Consider the following 20,316-nt stretch of genomic DNA (forward strand, 5'->3'; position numbering starts at 1 on the left):
TGTTGCTAGTGATCAAAGACAGCACACCATTATAGATTATAATTAGCTTTTATATATAGCCCAGAGGTTTGAATAATCTCCCCTTCCCCCTTCTCAAGACATTACAGTTCTAAACTGGATTAATATTAATTCATGGTGTTGTGGCACTTTTCTGTCTTGCTTCCACACATCTTCACACAGAATGAGGAAATGGGGTGAAAAGACACAGGTTGCAATCCTATTTAAGCTTACATGGATGTAAGGCCCATTGAACTCAATGTGACTTACTTCTGAGTAGACATGTATGGAATTGCAGTGCAGGTGTCATGGGTTATAGGCTACATAAACACCAAGGAAATATGCAATTGTTTGAACGATACGATACGATACAATATGATATCTTTATTGTCATTGTCCCTTGCGGAACAATGAAATTGTAAAACTACATAAAACTACATAAAACTACATAAAAACTACATGACAAAACCACTGACAAGAAGTTGTTTCATCCGCATTCCTAGGAAAATATAATAATTATTATTGGTGCTGAGTAGTAACATTGTTGTTTTTTAAAATAAATTCTTTATAAATATCAGACTATTGTATTTGGGATCTTTATTTATTATTTATTTCATAAAATTTCTACACTGCTTGATTGTCAGGGGAAAAACCTCGAAGTGGTTTGTCTTTTGATATTCTCACTTAAAGCTAAAAGGTGACAAAGAATTATATAAATGACACATTTTATATAATTTCACCAAAGCAAAGGAGACAAATAATGTCATCTTTAGCAGAAGATGAGCTGCAATGGAACAGAAACAGTGCCGCATACAGGATGGGGTGGAAAATGCTCACAGGGCATTCACAGAAAAGTTTGCTCCTGGTTTTCTTCATTTCCAGAGTCTAATTTCTGTGAAAACAAGTCAATTTGTTATTTCTGTAATAACAGAAATAAACAGAAATTTCTGTAATAACTGAAATAAGAGTCAGAAATCTTTGCTGATCTATTGCAAATCACCCAGAGACCTATCTACTAGTAAATACCAATCTGCCTTCTGCCCACTTGTGAGCTAAGCAATGCGACAGTCCTTTCCTCGTCTTTGCATCATCCTTTCCTTTAAACGCCTCTCGCTTTAGAATCTGACATCTTATTCATGAGTGTGACGATGTCACTAAGTCTTTCCCCCATTGCTCAGTAACTGCATTTCCTATTGAAATGACACCAAAATAGGGGTCACACTGGCAGACAATTATGTGAATCAAAGGACTATTGTGCACCTTAGTCATACTGAATCAGAACAGCTGGTGGGTTTTGTACAAAGCTTCACTGTCATACTGCTGCTTCTTTTGGCTAGGGATGATTTTTGCAGCTAGGGCAATCCAAAGTGGTTCATCAGGATGCGTAAAAGAATTTCGATGGAGTTTTGCAAGGGGTATATGCATAAGTGTTCCTGTTGCATGTCAGGATTAGACATGGGTTCCAAAGGAAGTTCATCTTACTCCTTTCCCTTAGGATGTTTTGCTAGCTGGCAGAGAGTATCTTTGCCTGAGACACTTTGCTCTGTTTTTTAATCTAAAAATAATACCTTGTCTAAGCTGTAATCCTTAAGACCACCTTGTAAGCATTATTAGCCCCCATATTGTGGATAGTGGGGGGACTGAGGCTGAAAGAAATAGAATCATAGAGTTAGAAGGGACCCTGGTCTAACCCCCTGCAATGCCCACTTGTCTAAACCTTGTGGGCTTATAGCAGAGGCAACACTGGAACCATGGACTTCCTGATTCAGAGTTCAGTCTCTTAAGCCACTATCATACAGCAGCTCTTCTGCTGGTAGTTTTGCTGGTATCAACTGATATCAATTGGGGCTCATCAGCATTGTTAGATGTGTGCAGCTATGTTTGTAAACTGGGTTTCACCTTGCTGTTTTATGCTGTCTAGCTTTTAGATTGAATTTCTGATATGTTCCATTACTGGTGTTGTTAGCTGTTGTGGTAAAGTGCACCCAGCAGTATTGGGAGAGCAAAGAGTTAATACAGTTGTACCTCAGAAGCCGAACGGAATCCGTTCCGGAAGTCCATTCGACTTCCAAAACGTTCGCGAACCAAGGCACGGCTTCCGAATGGCAGCAGGAAGCTCCTGCAGTTAATCGGAAGCTGCAGAAGTCGCGATGGATGTTCGGGTTCCAAAAAATGTTTGCGGTGTTCGGGAGCCAAGACGTTCGTCTTGCAAGGCGTTTGACTTCTGAGGTATGACTGTAGTTGTAGGAGGGGGGGCCCTGACTTCAAGAGGCAGCATGGGAAGGACGGCTCCTGTTTGTTTTTGTTTATTGATAAAATGATTGACTGCTGTTAGAGGCTCTGTGCCTCAACTGTGATTATTTTAAAATTAATTGTTTACGTTCTTTGAGCCAGTAGCAGTGTTCTTATATAGCATCCTTGGGCAGCTGCTAGCAGCTTAGCACCTGGTATTGCCCACAGTTAATGCCTGTCCCCAGGCCTCCTATTCCACCACCTCCCCCAAGCCCAGCACCTGAGTCAGGTGACATGCAGAGTCAGGTGACATGCAGAGTCAGGTGACATGGTCCTAGTGTCTTCCTGAGGCATTGTGGGAAGTGTAAATGACGTTAGATGCACACATACAAACCCCATTCAGTGTCCAGATAAACACACCAGGAATTACTGTCTGAGAAGGGGGGCCACTAGAGGGACACTGGCCAGGACCCCCTCAAACCTGACGCTGACCCTGTCCCCATCTACACAAGGCCCGCCTCTTCCTGTGCATATCCCCTGCCTAGATTGTTTCCTAGTGTGTTGCTAGAGGACGGGCGGCCAGTGTGATGCCCTCCACATGCTGTTGGACTCCAACTCCCATCAGCCCCAGCCAACACAGCCAATAGTTAGGAGTGATGGGAGTTGCAGTCAACCAAGAGCATGAGAAAAACATTGGAAACACTAGCAAAGTTTGGATATTTTAGCAGTGTATCTAAGAGAGAAAGGCCTGGGAAATTATTATTATACAGTTTGTGTAGCAGAAAGGTCAATACTGACTGGGCACCTTAAAACTGGTGCGTCTGCCGATAACCCCTTCAAGTTTACTTCTTTGCAACAGTCCTTTCCTTTGATATTTGTGAGGAAATTGTGGTTTTATTCAGCAGCAATTGTAGTCATTTTCTTCTGGCAACTCCGTGTTCCTAGATTAGACAAAGGAGAGCGATTTCTGTAAGAATTTCACAATACCTGACTGATGGTGAGCCAAACTAGATAATGATAAGAGCATTCACATGTTGTGTTCAAGGAGTGAAGAATCTGTGTACGCAAAGAGCTGAGATGTAAGCTCATACAGCTACCCATACAACACCAGCACAAACCACTCTTTCGTACCTGTGTTCTGTGTAATGTGTGAACGAGCATATAATTATTCTGCAGATAGTATTTGTGAAGGTATTGCATGGATTAGATTTCACTCCAAGTACTACATGGCTCTATCTAGCAATCAGAAGTGTACCTGGTAGTGCAATGTCCTATTATGTAAAGGATTACCCATGCAAAAAAATGGGTGGGTGGGTAGGACTTTTGTTAAAGTGTGCTCCACCTGAAACCTGGCTTTGATTTTTAAGTGTGGTTTCAAAGTTTGGAGGCAACTAAAAAGAATTTCCTCCTTATCTAGACTAAATGAGGACAAAAGGGAAGACTGTCCAGAGTACAAACGATGACCTGTAAGATTAAAAAGAAGTCTCTCTGTTGGAATGTTATCATCACTCGTAAGTGACAAAGCACCAAAAGACAGGTTTCTGGCAGGAGCAATATATTTTCTTCAGGGCAGTAAAATCATCAGCGAGGTGTCTGTATGTCTGTAGTGCTGCTTGAATATGAAAGCAATTCTCTGAAGCTGGGTGGCTTAATTCCATTGTTTTCATCAAGAACGAATATTCTGGATCGCAATTTTCAGTGACTGATTGTAATGAGTACGGGCTTGGAAAATGGATGAGCAGGCTTCTTGAATGATTGCTGGACCCGGCTCCGATACCATTGACAGCAATATTTGCATCTATCTAAAAAGAGATTAAATGTTAACAGGGCTTCAGTACATTTGTCTGCCTGGCATCTTGTGTGACTGGTTTTCCTATTAAATTAAGGCAGAGGAAAGGGCAGAAAGGAAAGAGAAGGGGGGGAGGGGGAAAGAAGAAGGGAAAAGTAGAGACAGATGGGAAAGTGAAACTCTTCACATTGCAGTCTCTGTATCTGTTTTGTGTAAAAGAATTGCCGGGAAGGGAACAAAGTGGAGATTCCGGCATTGCAGGGGGCTGGACTAGTTGACCCCGGGACCCTTTCCAACTCAACAATTCGACAATTCCACGACTTGCTAGATTATCACCTGATGTGTGTGTAATGAAAACTTGCTACTGCTCAAAATGCCCAAGATAGCTGTGTAAATTTGCTGTAGATAAACCCTCAAAGAGTGCTGTGGTGCCTTTGGGGTTTACATTTAAAAAATAAATAAATTAGGCTTGCTTCTAATCTGTCACCTGCTGCTTTTATGATGTCCTCAATCATGTGGGAGCCCTGCTCCCCTTGAAGCTGCCCTGTTGGTGTCTGACTACTGTTCCTCACTCGTAGCCATGGCTGGGGTCCAAAGCCACAATGGCTATGTGATATACCTCCAAAGAAAGGGACGCAGGTGGCGCTGTGGGTTAAACCACAGAGCCTAGGACTTGCCGATCGGAAGGTCAGCGGTTTGAATCCCCGCGACAGGGTGAGCTCCCGTTGCTCAGTCTCTGCTCCTGCCCACCTAGCAGTTCGGAAGCACGTCAAAGTGCAAGTAGATAAATAGGTACCGCTCCGGTGGGCAGGTAAACGGTGTTTCTGTGTGCTGCTCTGGTTTGCCAGAAGCGGCTTAGTCATGCTGACCACATGCGGCCAGTAAAGCGAGATGAGTGCCGCAACCCCAGAGTTGGTCATGACTGGACCTAATGATCAGGGGTCCTTTTACCTCTATACCTCTATACCTCCAAAGCTGGAGATAAGAATGCCAGTTGCTAGAATTCATGCACTCAGGTCCTGCTTGGGTATTTCCCATAGGCATCTGAGTAGCCACTGTGAGAGCAGGATGCTGGACTAGAGGGGTCATGCGCCTGATCCTGCTGGGGTCTTCGTATGTTCATTTTCACATATACAAAGTCTTCCTTCAGTTCAGAGTTTTTGCCCAGTTGGAAAACAGCGTAAATGTGACACATATTCATTAACATATAATCATGGGTTACACAAGACAGTAGTGTTTTTCAAGAACCCCCCTTCTTTATCTTTTAAATGTTACTTTCCCCCTACACTGAATTCCTTCACATTTAGACAGACTCCAGTCCACATCACTGGGTCATGTACTCCAGTCTCATGAGAACAAAGAGTTCTGAGGATGAAAGTCCAGAAAGATCAGACTATGAACAAGAAAAATAAGCCCATTATTCACCAATATATTGGCATTCTGTCTCTTCCTCCTACCAGTCCAAGCACTGCACATGAAAATTACAGAACTGAAAATACACTGTATCTGAGATGCCACATAAGATCTATGAACAATTTGTCCCTCTTGTCATTGTCAAGAAAACCTCAGCAGAAGGTGTGTGTGGAGGGAGGTGGGATTTAAGTTTCACTAAGATATTAACTAAACCAGCAGTTTTCCCAATCCATTGCAATTCCCTACATCAGCCTTCTCCAACATGGTGCCATCCAGGTGTTCTGGACTACAACTTCAATCTGCCCCAGCCAACATGGTTGTGCTACTTGGGGATGATGGGAATTGTAGTCCAAAACACCTGAAGGGTGCCAGGTGGGCTGCGGAGACAGCCACCATGATCATTTCCCATAATTCCTTCACGTAGCATTGGCCCATGACATTGTGGGAAATGGAAATGAAGCAAGGTCAGTGAGGAGTGTGGCCTGAGGAGAGCTCCAGGAGCCAGGCAGAGAAGCCTGGAGGGCTGGATTTGGACCCCCAGGACTAAGATTCCCTACCCCTGTGGCAGAAAGTCCCACATTCAATCCCTGGCATATTCAGTTAAAAGTGTTCAGTAGTAGGTGATGGCCTGAGATCCTGCCATTCAGAGCAGATAACAGTGGGCTAGCAGTTAAAGAAAAAGTCCAAGCTGTATATGGCAACTTCCCATGCTCATATATCTACCAGAAGCAGAGATGGCAGAGCACATTGCTCATCTGCTGACTCTCTGGGAAATGGAGGGATTACAAAGCCAGGTAGATGTGCAGCTATGGCATCAGGTGGCACAGGAGAGAGAGGTCACACTACAGAAGAGAGGGAGATAGAGACCCACCATCTTTTCCAAGTGCTCCCAGAATGTGCTGCCATTTTCAAAAAGCTCTTTTGCACAGGTCATGGAGTTTTGGTTTCAGATAGGGCTGGGGTTCCCTGCAGAGGGAAAAGCAAAGCTTTGAAAGAGAGGAGCTTTGTCGCTGCCCGGGGCAGCCAGGATCTGAGTCCTTATTGCCAGGTGAAAGCAAATGAGAGCTCAGCTGCAGTGGCTGAGGGGAGCAGCAGGGCCAGCCAGCACCTGGGGGGGCTGAGAAATTGGCATGTGTCTGTCGACTCCAGTCAACCAACCAGCAATCAGCAGCAGCTGAAGATCTGCTCTTCAAATGACTGATTCCGTTCCGTAAGGCTGGAGTGGACCTCAGACCATTGACTCTCTCCAGTATACTCATTAATACTCAGGAAAATGCCCCAGCTGAGGCTGTTAGCTGCAGGAACAGTGGCGAGGGAGAGAATGAGTCAAAGGGAGGAAAAGCACTTAGGAAGACAGGCAGGGAAATGGAAACAAGGCTTCTTAAAAAACAAAAACAACAACCCCTATTTTGTTTCTGTTTTTCAAGGGGCATTTCTCTGCAGCACCTGCCATCTGCTTTCTGGTCCGTTGTGACCTCTGATGATCAGGGCACCCAAACTTTGGGTTTTATTTTGTTTTTTTAATGGCAGTTTTGGCAAGCGACAAGAGGTGTATTATTTCAGATTCTCGAGTTTCCAAAGTTGTGCCTTAACCTTTCAATCTGCTTCTTAATACCCACGTCAGGGCTCTTGCTGAGAAAGAGGCTTAGTGTCACTGTCCTCAATCAGTGTCCCTTCATTCCCTTTCATTAAGGACCATGTTTTCCTGACAAAGGATAACAAATGGACACCCCTGGTCCCTAATGCGCTTTTTGACTACAGAGCCTGTTTCATTCCTCTGCAAAGCAATTGCAATTATTTGTCATTTTAATATGACTTGGCAAGGGGATCCAAAAACACGGGGCCATTATTCATCAAAACGTATAGTTCCCCCCCTTCTTGCATTAATATTACAATATCATTATTATTAACCTGACATTGTATGGGCTAGGTATAATGGCATCATGTAAAATAAAGACACACAAAAAAGGAATGGAGGGTTAAATTATTTTTCAACCACACTCATACTGCAAGGCAAAAAGCAATTTAAAGAACTGTTCCATTTCTGTTATAAATGCTGCAATTTATTATCATTAGTGCTGGGCTACCTTTTACTGTGCTACTAATGGAAGCAGTATTTTTCCACAATTAATTGGGAATAGTAAAGCTGCGTTGCACAGCCATTCACATCATGCATAAAGCAGATAATATTAAGTATTGGATGTTTTACATTTCTGCCATCCAAAGCTTCTACCACAATGTGCTTTGAAAACAAAAACAGAAAAAACAGCAAATTTATCCTTGAGTAGGTACTTCAACATTTCATTATTTTGTAACCTGTCTTCTTCTTCTTCTTCTTCTTCTTCTTCTTCTTCTTCTTCTTCTTCTTCTTCTTCTGTAAAGTTCTACAGGTAGGTTTTATTTTGGTTCCGGGTGGTGCTGTGGGTAAAACCTCAGTGCCTAGGACTTGCTGATCGTAAGGTCGGTGGTTCGAATCCCCGCGGCGGGGTGAGCTCCCGTCTTTCGGTCCCAGCTCCTGCCCCCTAGCAGTTCAAAAGCACCCCTAAGTGCAAGTAGATAAATAGGTACCGCTTATAAATAGGTACCGCTTATAGCGGGAAGGTAAACGGCATTTCCGTGTGCGGCCCTGGTGCTGGCTCGCCAGCTGCAGCTTCGTCACGCTGGCCACATGACCCGGAAGTGTCTTTGGACGGCGCCAGCTCCCGGCCTCTTGAGCGAGATGAGCGCGCAACCCTAGAGTCGGACACGACTGGCCCGTACAGGCAGGAGTACCTTTACCTTTTTATATTATATTTAGAGGTAAAATTAAGCAGTAGCATCTTTAGTTAAAGCGCCCACGCGCACAAAAAAACCCATGCTCAAGACCTATACTATAACACAGGTATGGAAAACCTGTGGTCCTCCAGATACTGTGGAACTCCAACTCCCATCAGTCCTAGCCAGGCTGGCCAATGGTGAAGGATGATGGGAGCAGCATTCTAGCAACCAATCCCTTATCCCTGCAATAACATAGATTGACTTTTACGCTGCCTTGACTGTCATGGCTTTCACCGAAGAATTATGGGAACTTAACAGTGTCTAATCTCCACTAAAGATTCCCAGTCAGCACCCCATTCTCACGACCACAGATTGCCAGGGATCTTCTGGGAAGGGGGAATTACTTTTGACAAAGTTTAATTCTGCAGCTTGGTTATGCCCACAAACCTGTTTGGCAGAAGAAGTGCAGACATCTCCAGGGATGGCCCAAGACTGCCTATCGCTAAAGCTGAGCAGCAAATGGCTCCTCCCTACCGTTGTGGTGCTTAGTGATGTTTGTATATGTTTCATACTTATAAACCACTTTGACTCCTATTTTAGCTTTAAGTGGCATATAAAATAATACTAATGAGTTGCATCCAATGCTAGTTCTACTCAAAGTAGGCCTTTAGAAGCTGATGGCTGTGACTAACTCTGGTTCATTAAGTTCAATGTGTCTCCTCAGAGTATGACTAGCATTGGATGAAACATCATATAATCTAAAGTTGTGTGGCAGTGAAAATGCAGCAATAATACCTTAACCATTTGCTGCCCTTTCATGACACCCAAAAGTAGCTGTCTGAGGTGGTCACCCCAATCTGCCTAATGGTAGAGTTAAAACTGCCCATACTCTTTCTCAGGGAGACATGAAACCCCTTGGTTGAGGGTCCGTTACACCAACCAAGCCTTTCTTGGCCTATAATCAGAGTGAATTCCAGTTCCTCGTGTACTATAGTGTGAAAAGCTTCTCTCAGCAACAAACACTGGGTCATTTTCATGTTATTTTTCCCTCAAGTCTCAGTGTAATTATTTATTTCCAATGGAGTTGCAAGACTGGTAAAACAGAAACAGAACGTGCTACTCAGAAACATCTCCCCAAATGAAGGTGCTGTGACAAACAGCATCACACAACACCTTGCCAGATTGGACTCCCTGCATTTGACCTCTGACAGTCCTCTAGGAAGGTGAGAAAACGTTGTGTTGGGGTTTTTGCGCTGAGCAGCAAAGGCTAATAGAGCCTTGTGAGTCTTCTCATGATGAAGACTGTTGTCCTCTGGGAGTTAAAACCAAATCAAGCATATTTCCCATAGGAGTTTTCCACACAATCCAAAGTCCAGCTCAAGAGCAAGCTATATAGCAGTTTAGCTGACCTGCATCCTCCCAAATCTCTGAGAGAGTAACCTGAACAAGTTTTACTATAAAGAGCTTGGCGTGATATTAAATCCATGAAGATTTGTTCTCATGCTACATCCTCCTCAAGCCATAATTTCCCTGTGGTTTCTGCTCTCTGGCACTAAGGTATTTGTGATTTGAATGTGTGGAATTGGAATTCCCAGGCAATTCTAATTCTTTTTCACTGCTGTTTATGGTTTAAAGTTGACTTAAGATCATGACTTGTTCCAAAGCTGGTAACTATAGTTTCCCAGTAAGGATGAAATGTTTAATTGGCACATAGTGTGGCAAGCCACAATTTGCAGCCTGGCACGTTTTCTTTTGACCCCACAAACAAATCAAAGGCAGCACCAGGCAGCACATCACAGTGTTGAGCTGGGTGGGGAAATTGCCCTTTCTGCTCTTCAAATCATCATGGGATGTCTCCAGACTGTCACTACTTTGCAGGAAGGAATAAGCACACACTGGAGATTTAGGTTTCTGCAATTAAAGTGGATTAAAGCCGTGGTTCCCAACCTTTTGGGTATGGCAACCCAAAAGTTCAAATTTATTTGGCATCACATGAATAGGTACTGTAAATACAGCCATTGATTTAGCACATTTCAACTGCCTTTGCTTATTTTATAACCATTACTTGATGCACCCAAGCAAAAGTTTAGCTAATGTGGAATTGTTGAAATATTTATAGTACTTACAAAATTATTCAGTTTTGCTTCTTCTGATCACAGGATATTTTGAGTTCACTTATAAAGTCTGCAACCTACCTGCACAGGCTTCGCAGCCCACTTGTGGGTTGGGACCATCAGATTGGGAAATGCTGGATTAAAGTATTCTGTTGCCCTAGCGCAACAAATTCACTTAAACACACTCACATTTTGAAGATAGGAAGGTGGTGGGGCAATGTACTGAAAAGTGTGGGATGAATGAGCGATTCATGGGAAGACATGTAAACAATCTGCAAGCAAACCAGGATGAATGTTCATTGTCATAGAACCAGCACACAAACAAATCTTGACCATATGCAACAAAGACTGAACTTAGTCTAACTGCCATGTAAGCTTTGAGCAAGCAAATCAGGATAAACTGATGGCATCTACACACATACCTAAGATTGTGTTATGGCCACACCTACTTTTTGCCCAAGCCCACCCCAGCATGTGGCCCTCAGAGGTGTTACAACAGAGCAATGCAGCTCTCTGCATAAAAAGAGTAAGCCATTCCCTACCCTTTAATAATTTTGTATTGATTTCAAGACAACAAAATGAAAGAACTTCAAGAAACCATACACAGTTGAATTTAGTTACAGATACAGGTTATAGAATACTTAGCACAGATTCAGACCAGAGCACAGCAAATTTATTACATTATCTTAGCAGAATCATTACTAGTTTTGTGTGACTATTACGCATCAGCACAGCCCCTGCAAAGTGGGACGTGGGTATTGCGTGGGCCTGAGAATTCTGAGTCCTTGTTAATAAAGGAAAATAAAAATAAAAACCACATCTCCTCAAGTTGTTCTTTCTGTGCTTCATCTCTCCCCACTAATCTGTGTTGTGTAAGATGTTCAGACAGGGCTATATCCCAAACATTATTGAACCATGGCTCTTTAGGTAGCACTGTACATCATTTCCTTTATTGAGCAATGACCATCTGAGCCACCAGCAAAAATAAGACAATATTTTTATGCTTACCTGTTGGATTAAGGTCACTTTCCAGTGATAACAGTGAAAGGGAAGGGTCAAGCAACAGGAGTCGACCCATTATTGAATAAATTGTGTCAAATACTAAGACCAAACCACATTTACTATTCTGCATTCCCACCACGCTTGAAAAAATATATATTCCAAACACCTTCTCCAGCACAAGGGGGGTCATCCTTGAATTAGAAGCTTCCTCGTTTGATTGCTTATGCCACAAAGGCAAGAGCAAAGGAGCTACAATTGCAGCCAAGAGGTTTGGTCACATATCCTTTAAGTATCTGCTCATAAATTCATGTGTTTATCACAATCACAGTGTTTTGGTGTTCTCCTAGGCATGTGATGTGTGCAGTTGCTCAAAGGTACTACGCCAAGCACATGCTTTTAACTCAATCCACCCACTTCCCCTTGCTATAGCAGGAACGTTGTACAGTGCAAGAGGGGAAAGTTTTCCTTTTAAAAAGAAATTGCCATTTCTTCCTAATACAAATCATGAAGCCAACAGAGGGCCTCCTTTCAATCCTCGCAAGTATACTTCGTTCGTCCTTGGAAAAAATATATCGAATGCAGCTTTCAAAGTGATTTATTATGTGTTATTGTTACAGTGTTCAATATTGTTCAATACCGAACTACTGTACTGATTACCACTCTCCACTCTGCTTTAGTTCTATCATGTGTTTTTATTTACCTCCTGAGGCCCAAAAACATTTTAATTGGTTTAGTGAAGCTTGAACTCTCTTTTATCAATGACAGGTTTCATCAGAAGGGAACTAAACTAGAAACTCTCTGCATAGAGTTTTGCGCCCCTCTCACCAAGCAGCGAGAAACTTCTCTTCGGGGTCAGTTTCTTGGGGACAAAAGATGGCACAGGTGGCTCCTCCATACCACAAACCCTTTTATTTCTGAGGTGTTGCTGTGCTGCTATTTGTTTTAAATTGAATTGGCACTTTGTTCACATCGGCACCATCCATTTAAAGCTGTACCATGCCACTTTAAACAATCGTCGCTTCCCCCAAGGAATTCTGGGAGCTGTAGTTTGTCAAGGGTGTTGAAAAGTTCTTAGGAGACGCCTATCCCCCTCACACAGTTACCATTTCCATACTTCCCTGGCAAGAGGATTGATGGTTATATGCCATTCTGGCATATAGGCTCTCATAAGTTTCAATGCATTTTTTGTAACCTAACTTTCAGCAACCAGGTGTTCTGGACTACAACTTCCATAAACCTTAGCCAATATGTGATGGGAGTTGTAGTCCTAAACATGTGGAGGGCACCATGTTGGGGAAGCCTATCTTAACCTTTGTATCTAGATGGGTGAACTTTCTGTTCCTTGTTTTCAAATCTACATTTCCATATAAAGTTGTGACTATAAAAATAGTATCCATGAAGATTCATGCATTTTAATGCAAATATCATCTAATAAATACATGTTCGGATGCAATTTTGCCTAACACACACATATTTGCAAAGCTATTTCTCCTTAAAAAAAAAACTATTGTTGTATATTGTTTTCACTAATAATGTTCTTTTAATGGACACTTTGCCACCAGTATATGTATTTTTGTATGCATAGGCTGGAGAACTGCATTGCAAAATTCGGAGAATTATGATATTTCACAGGACAATTGTGTTTTGGTTCTCATATTGTTTGGGGAAGTACAGATTAGGTAGGTTTGCCTTTAAATGATAACTGAATTGAATTCCTCCTCCATCCTCACCTATGTGATTGCTGTTTTTATTGTTGCGCACAGCGAGAAATGGCAGGAAAAAATCATGAACTAAAAGCCATTTGAAACTTTCAAGTTCAACTGAAATTCAAGAAACATATGCTGTGTTTCTTAAAGTAAAGTTTAGGGGTTTCTTTAAAACAACAGCAACACATGCTACCCTTGTTTCTACATTACATAAACAGAAACCATTCTTGCAAACTCAAGATTTGCATTTTAGGCAAATCCTAAAAATCACAGCGTAATTAATGACATTGTTTTGACTTTCTATATAAAGTGAAGAGATATTATACTGTGAATTAAAATGTATAATGGACTGTTTGGGGTGTTCCATGTTTGTGATATCTGCTGAACTGCAAAAAGTTGTTACATTATTTCAGCTCCTTTTTTCCCCCATCTCACTGTCTCTTTTCTTTATTAGCAACAATAAATTCTTATATTTTATCCTTTCTTTGTTTATAGGGTGAAAATGGCACATAATGCCCTTTTAAATGGATGTAAAGTTGGACGATGATGGAGTGTCTGGGTCGTGATTTAAATGCCTTTGCCCTGTGCTTTGTTGGTTTTCTTAGTTCCCAAGTGAGACGATAATGTTTTATAACTACCGTTTACTTCTGAATAAAATTACATATAGAAGTATAAGCATGGGGTGGGAGTGAGATAACTTATCCAAACAATAAATTTGAAAGTTAAACTGTTTTGATCACATCTAAAATGTAAGAGGTTTAGCATCCTGCCCTAAACATTATACTGTAGCTTCTTGGATTTGGACCAAGGCTAATTGATATGATGAAAGAAATTTACTTTTTTCAATCAGGGTCAGGTACTAATGTGGTACCCTCTCGATGCTGTGGATGGCAATTCCCATCAGCCCCAGCCAGCTAGAAAGGTAGGAGCACAGATATCTGAAGGACACCACATTGGATAACTCTAATCTAAGCTAATAATGTAGCAAGAGTCCTGCAGGATCAGGCCAGAGCCTATCTAGTTGAGGAGCTTGTTCTCACAGTGGCCAACCTGATGCCTACAGACAGCCCACAAGAAGGAGCTCAGTGCAACAACACTCTCTCTGCTTTTGATTCCCAGGAATGGGTTTACAAATGCAAACTGACTCTGGCCCTGCAGGTAGAACGTAACCCTGTAATATGTTGGTAAAGCATGTCTAAGTGCTATGTCTGAGCTGCTCTGGAGCTGCTTAGCATGCACAGTGTCCAAATTTCATCATGGCATGACCTAAAAACAATCAGCATGGTATACAATGGCCTTGGCCCTGTATACCTGAAGGAATGTCTCCACCCTTGTCATTTAGTCTGGACACTGAGATCCAGCTCCGAGGGCCTTCTGGCGCTTCCCTCACTGTGAGAAGTGAAGTTACAAGGAACCAGGTAGAGGGCCTTCTCGGTGTTGGCGCCCATGCTGTGGAACACCCTCCCATCAGATGTCAAGGAAATAAACAACTATCTGACTTTTAGAAGACATATGAAGGCAGTCTTGTATTGGGAAGTTTTCAATGTCTGGTGTTTCGTTCTGTTTTTATATTTTGCTGGAAGCCGCCCAGAGTGGCTCAGGCAACCCAGTCGGATGGGCATCTTTTAAGTAATAAATTATTATTATTAGTAGTAGTTGTAGTAGTAGTATAATATGCTGGCAGTTGCCTTCTGAGTCTCAGGCAGAAGTCTCTCCCATCACTGTCTTTTAGCTGGAAATGCCAAGGGCTGAGTTTAGCATCTTCTGTATGCAAAGTATTTGACCTGGTCAGTCACTTTGGCATATGAATCCATCTTTGGGATTGGACTGTTTGTTGTTGTTTAGTCGTTTAGTCGTGTCCGCCTCTTCGTGACCCCATGGACCAAAGCACGCCAGGCACTCCTGTCTTCCACTGCCTCCCACAGTTTAGTCAAACTCATGCTGGTAGCCTTGAGAACACTGTCCAACCATCTTGTCCTCTGTCGTCCCCTTCTCCTTGTGCCCTCCATCTTTCCCAGCATCAGGGTCTTTTCCAGGGATTCTTCTCTTCTCATGGGGTGGCCAAAGTATTGGAGCCTCAGCTTCAGGATCTGTCATTCCAGTGAGCACTCAGGGCTGATTTCCTTCAGAATGGAGAGGTTTGATCTTCTTGCAGTCCATGGGACTCTCAAGAGTCTCCTCCAGCACCAGAATTCAAAAGCATCAATTCTTCGGCAATCAGCCTTCTTTATGGTCCAGCTCTCACTCCCATACATCACTACTGGGAAAGCCATGGCTTTAACTATGATTGGACTGTTAGAATGACACAAATGAAAACCGCAATAAAATACTGCAGCGTATCCTATACTCCATCCTAAGGGATGTAAGGAGCCATTGTTTTCCTTTTCACTCTGTGTTCATTGCATGTACCACTGCTTCCATTTTGCTGACGCTCATCTGCCACAAAAAAAAGACACTGTTCATCTGTGGCAAAATGGCATATTTTACAAAGTTTATGTAATTAATTATGGAATGCATTGCTATTATGTCATTCCACCCCATTCATTTGAATGCGAAGGAAATTAAATGCAAATGCAGCGGGGGGGGGGGAGAGATGTAATCAGTTACATATCATTTGCAGACTGAAGCATCAGCCACAGCGAATACAGATCGTATTCCCTGGATTGATTTTCATCCTAGACATGGGATGAATAAGCAAACATTGACAATTTTCACTCCCATTTCATTGGAATTCTCTGACATCCCTTCTTCCTCCTGTTTAGGATTCCAGCCAGTCCTTCTCCCCAAGCAGAATATCCTATTTCCCCACTAAGAAGAAGAAGAAGAGTTTGGATTTGATACCCCGCTTTATCACTACCCTTAGGAGTCTCAAAGCGGCTAACAATCTCCTTTTCCCTTCCTCCCCCACAACAAACACTCTGTGAGGTGAGTGGGGCTGAGAGACTTCAAAGAAGTGTGACTAGCCCAAGGTCACCCAGCAGCTGCATGTGGAGGAGTGGGGAAGCGAATCTTGTTCACCAGATTACGAGTTCACCGCTCTTAACCACTACACCACACTGGCTAACTCCTGGTCTTCTTTTCCAACTAACTGTCAGTGTTCTGTGGTGAGCATGCTCAACCCCCGTTGGGCTGCTGGGGAGAGGGCTGCCCCCCTGAGTGTTTGACCTCTTTTTCTCTCGTTCTGGAGGGCTCAGGTATCATCCAAGCATGGTGGCTCCTCTTCTCAGTGGCCCCTTTTGGGTTCTACTCCTGTTGACACTCACTACCAATGTTCAGTATTAACAAGAACATTTTTGTGCTAGGAGAGACAGGATTGATGTGGAGGTTTCCCCACCCCCAGCCCAGATCTTAATTGGAGTTTACAGGGAAGTACCATTAAAATCTATGTTCAGAGTATGCTAATACACTGTTAAGAATTCTTCCTTGCCTCTAATTTCAGCGAAGAAGAGGAGTTTGCAGTTCAGACCCATCCTCTCTATTTTATACTCAAGGCGGAATAGTATGACTCCTTAGGTCAAAATAACAATATCTGCTGCTATACACTTCACTGCCATTGAGCCTCGTGCTATTCAATAGAATGCATTTCAGCTCCAGCTATTTCCTGTCACCCAATGGAGTATGTGAATGTCAGGCTCTTTCTCATCAAGTCTCCAAAGAATGGCTAGGACATCTCAGGACAAGCTTTGCCATAATGTCTCTGTATCACCTATTCACTCTCTTCCTTTTGTATCGTCATAATAACAGACTTGCAGAGCTCTTCTGGCAGTTGGGAGCGCGGGGTGGCGCATACCGGCCCTTTCGCTATATACCTTATTTCTCACTTGCCAACAATTTTCTCAAGGGAAAAATATATATATTAGGATGAAATTTCTCTCGGCTGTCCTCAAACCAATCTCCTTTTTGAAGCGGAATTGGTGCCGCCGTATCTTTTATTGGATCAGCTGGTCCTTGAAAGATCAGAAAGCATTTGAGTCACTGAAACGTTCATAAGATTAAAATGTGTCACAGCGGATGGATTGCAGGTTACAGTCCCAGGTGGCTTTCACAAGCTGAATCCTGGCATCATTCCTTCTGTTTATGAGGTTCAGTCTGCGAGTGCCATTGTGTATGTAGCCAGGCCTGGTGCCAGCAGCCGGCCAGGTCAGATACGGGCCTAGTGTCCCAGGGGCTCAGAGTGAACCTTCATTGACCCAAACTGGCTGTGCCACCACTCCCTGCTGAGGTGAGGCTGAGGTGTGTGTGTGTGTTAGAGATGGGGGGTCCCTGAAATCTGGTACCAGCTCTGTATGAAGCCAAAACTGGACATGAAGGAGGTATCGGAAGCCTGGGGGAACCTCAAGGTGGACAGGATTTTAAAAAGGGGGGATGAGGGATGTGAACCCCCAAAATAGCTCGATGAGGACTAAGCTTGCTTAATGGTCTTGGAGGTGAGGGAGAAATAAAACCAATCAGAGTGGGGACATGGAATGTAGTGGAATTCTGGAGCAGCAGCACTTCGTTCTGCAACATTTTATTGCAGCTCCCACTTGTGGCTCACCAATTTATTTGTGGCCAGACTATGTGAGGTCCTTCTAGTTCACAGATTACAGGTTTAAAGGAAACAAAAGCCCAAGAAAAACAACGGAATATGTATTAATTGCCACTAATTCCCAAGTTTTTGGTTTTTTTCCAATATTGCCTATCGCGTAACCTGGTTTCCACAGTAAGCCCAACACAGCCAGTGCAAAAACAATTATGAGACCCAGAAATGGCACAGCATTATACTCAATATTTATAAACTACACCAATGAAAATGCAGAAAGAAAAACACAAATGATATAAATCAGAAGACAGGACCCTGGTAGACAAAAATCTGTTTGGACAGCTCAGTCTTTTTGAATTCAGTCCGTTTTTTCCCATTGTCCTTGGAGAGAGTGGTAACATTCAACTCCTGGTTCTTCCTGTGCTTTTCTGGCAAATAAAGGGGTGTGTTTTTCCACGCAGCTGCTTTTGTCGTGGTATTACTGCAGATCTTACTCATATACTCACTATGAGTTCTTGAAGCTCTACTAGTTTGTCCCACAGAGATTAATAAGCAAGGATACAAAATACCACATATTACATTAATAGACTGACAGTAAAACTATTCAGTATAGGTTTCCTAAACCATAAGTTTCCTACCATTCTTATTCATCCTAAGGATGGTATGATATTTGCCCTCAGTAGTTTTACAAATGGAGCAGAGCAGCAGAACTTGAAGAAGGAATATTAGCAAGCGTAAGAGTAAGATTTACACTAATTCCACGGAGGCCCCATTAGCTACATATTTTTTTAGAACATCAACATACTCCAGAAGAATTGTATGCTTTTATTGTCATAGAGCAGATTCATATGTGTTGGCTCCCTGTTTGTGGAATGCTTTCCTAAAGGAGGCTCGCTTGGTACCTTTGTAACATACAATAGCACTTCAGGTTACAGACGCTTCAGGTAACAGACACTTCAGGTTACAGATTCCGCTAACCCAGAAATAGTACCTCGGGTTAAGAACTTTACCTCAGGATGAGAACAGAAATTGCGTGGCGGCAGCGGGAGGCCCCATTAGCTAAAGTGGTACCTCAGGTTAAGACAGTTTCAGGTTAAGAACAGACCTCCAGAACGAATTAAGTTCTTAACCTGAGGTACCACTGTATTTGAATACACTTATCCCTCCTTTTGATTCAAAATCCTAGAGGTCTCTGTTGGGGCCATGCCTGAAAGCTGCAGTTTCAGGTTAAGAATGGACTTCCAGAACGAATTAAGTTCTTAATCCAAGGTACCACTGTATCTTCAAATGTTAACCAGTCTATGACCTTTTAAAGTATGGTGGGGGTGTGGTCTTTAAAAAAACAAAAAACAACAACTTCTGTTATACAGTATTATGTATTTTGTACTTTGTGTTGTAAACAGCCCTGTGGTCTCTTGATATCTCATTTCAAAGGGCAATAAGGTAAAGGTAAAGGTACCCCTGCCCGTACGGGCCAGTCTTGACAGACTCTGGGGTTGTGCGCCCATCTCACTTAAGAGGCCAGGGACCAGCGCTGTCCGGAGACACTTCCGGGTCACGTGGCCAGCGTGACATCGCTGCTCTGGCAAGCCAGAGCCGCACACGGAAACGCCGTTTACCTTCCCGCTGGTAAGCGGTCCCTATTTATCTACTTGCACCCGGAGGTGCTTTCGAACTGCTAGGTTGGCAGGCGCTGGGACCGAGCAGCGGGAGCGCACCCCGCCGCAGGGATTCGAACCGCCGACCTTTCGATCGGCAAGTCCTAGGCGCTGAGGCTTTAACCCACAGCGCCACCCTGTGGTCTCTTGATATCTCATTTCAAAGGGCAATACCCACATTCAATAAGTGTGAAGTTCATTGAATGTTCCCTTTAAATTCTGTAAGTCCTAATGGATTCAATGTCAAGTTTGAGTTAATTTCATACCTGTAACATCTGCTGGTAATTAATCACCTTCGAAGGCATTATCATAGCCGTTATAAATTAGGTTTTCAGAAAGTTGTGTTTATTCCGTCTCTTTTTTCTGGGAGAAGTTTATGTGCAGAAGTTGAGTGAAATATTGGATGGTTCATATTGGGAAAGTGCAATAGATAGATAGATAGATAGATAGATAGATAGATAGATACTGTGTTGGATATATAATAATGAGTTGTACTTACAGTTAAATAATTTGTCAAGGTAAAAGCAGCTGCATGGGGGAGACAAGCTTTATTTGCCAGAAAAGCACAAGAACTGGAATGCCACTTCCAGAGTTTAAGGTTATCACTCTCTCCAAGGACTACTGAGGAAACAGACTAAATTGAAGAAGACTGAGCAGTCAAAATGATTTTTTTTTCCGACTGGTGTGTGATCTTCTGATTTGTATTATTCATTTTTTATTTCTGTAGTTTATGGTTTATACATATTTATTGAGCATAATACCATGCCATTTTTATATTTTCTAATTGCTCTTGCATTGGCTTCTAGGGACCCCACTTGTTATTGTTCTTTATCCCCCAACACAACCAGCGACTTTTCAATTGGTACTTATTTGGGCATGTCCACTAGACACTAAAATTGGGATCTGTGGTTTGTCATCTATAATAAGATATAAGCTTTTGAATTCTAAACTTTCAGTCCTGGCAAGACTCTTCTTTCAAAGTCATGAATGTTGTGGAAAAGCATAGCTGAGCTGCTGAGTGTTTGAAACTTTCAAGCCAGGTCTTCCAGAAATGCTGGGCTGAATATTTCTCTCTCTCTCTCTCTCTCTCTCTCTCTCACACACACACACACACACACACTATAAA

This window comes from Podarcis cretensis, assembly GCF_951804945.1.
Source record: "Podarcis cretensis genome assembly, chromosome: 12".
In the NCBI taxonomy this organism is placed as follows: domain Eukaryota; kingdom Metazoa; phylum Chordata; class Lepidosauria; order Squamata; family Lacertidae; genus Podarcis; species Podarcis cretensis.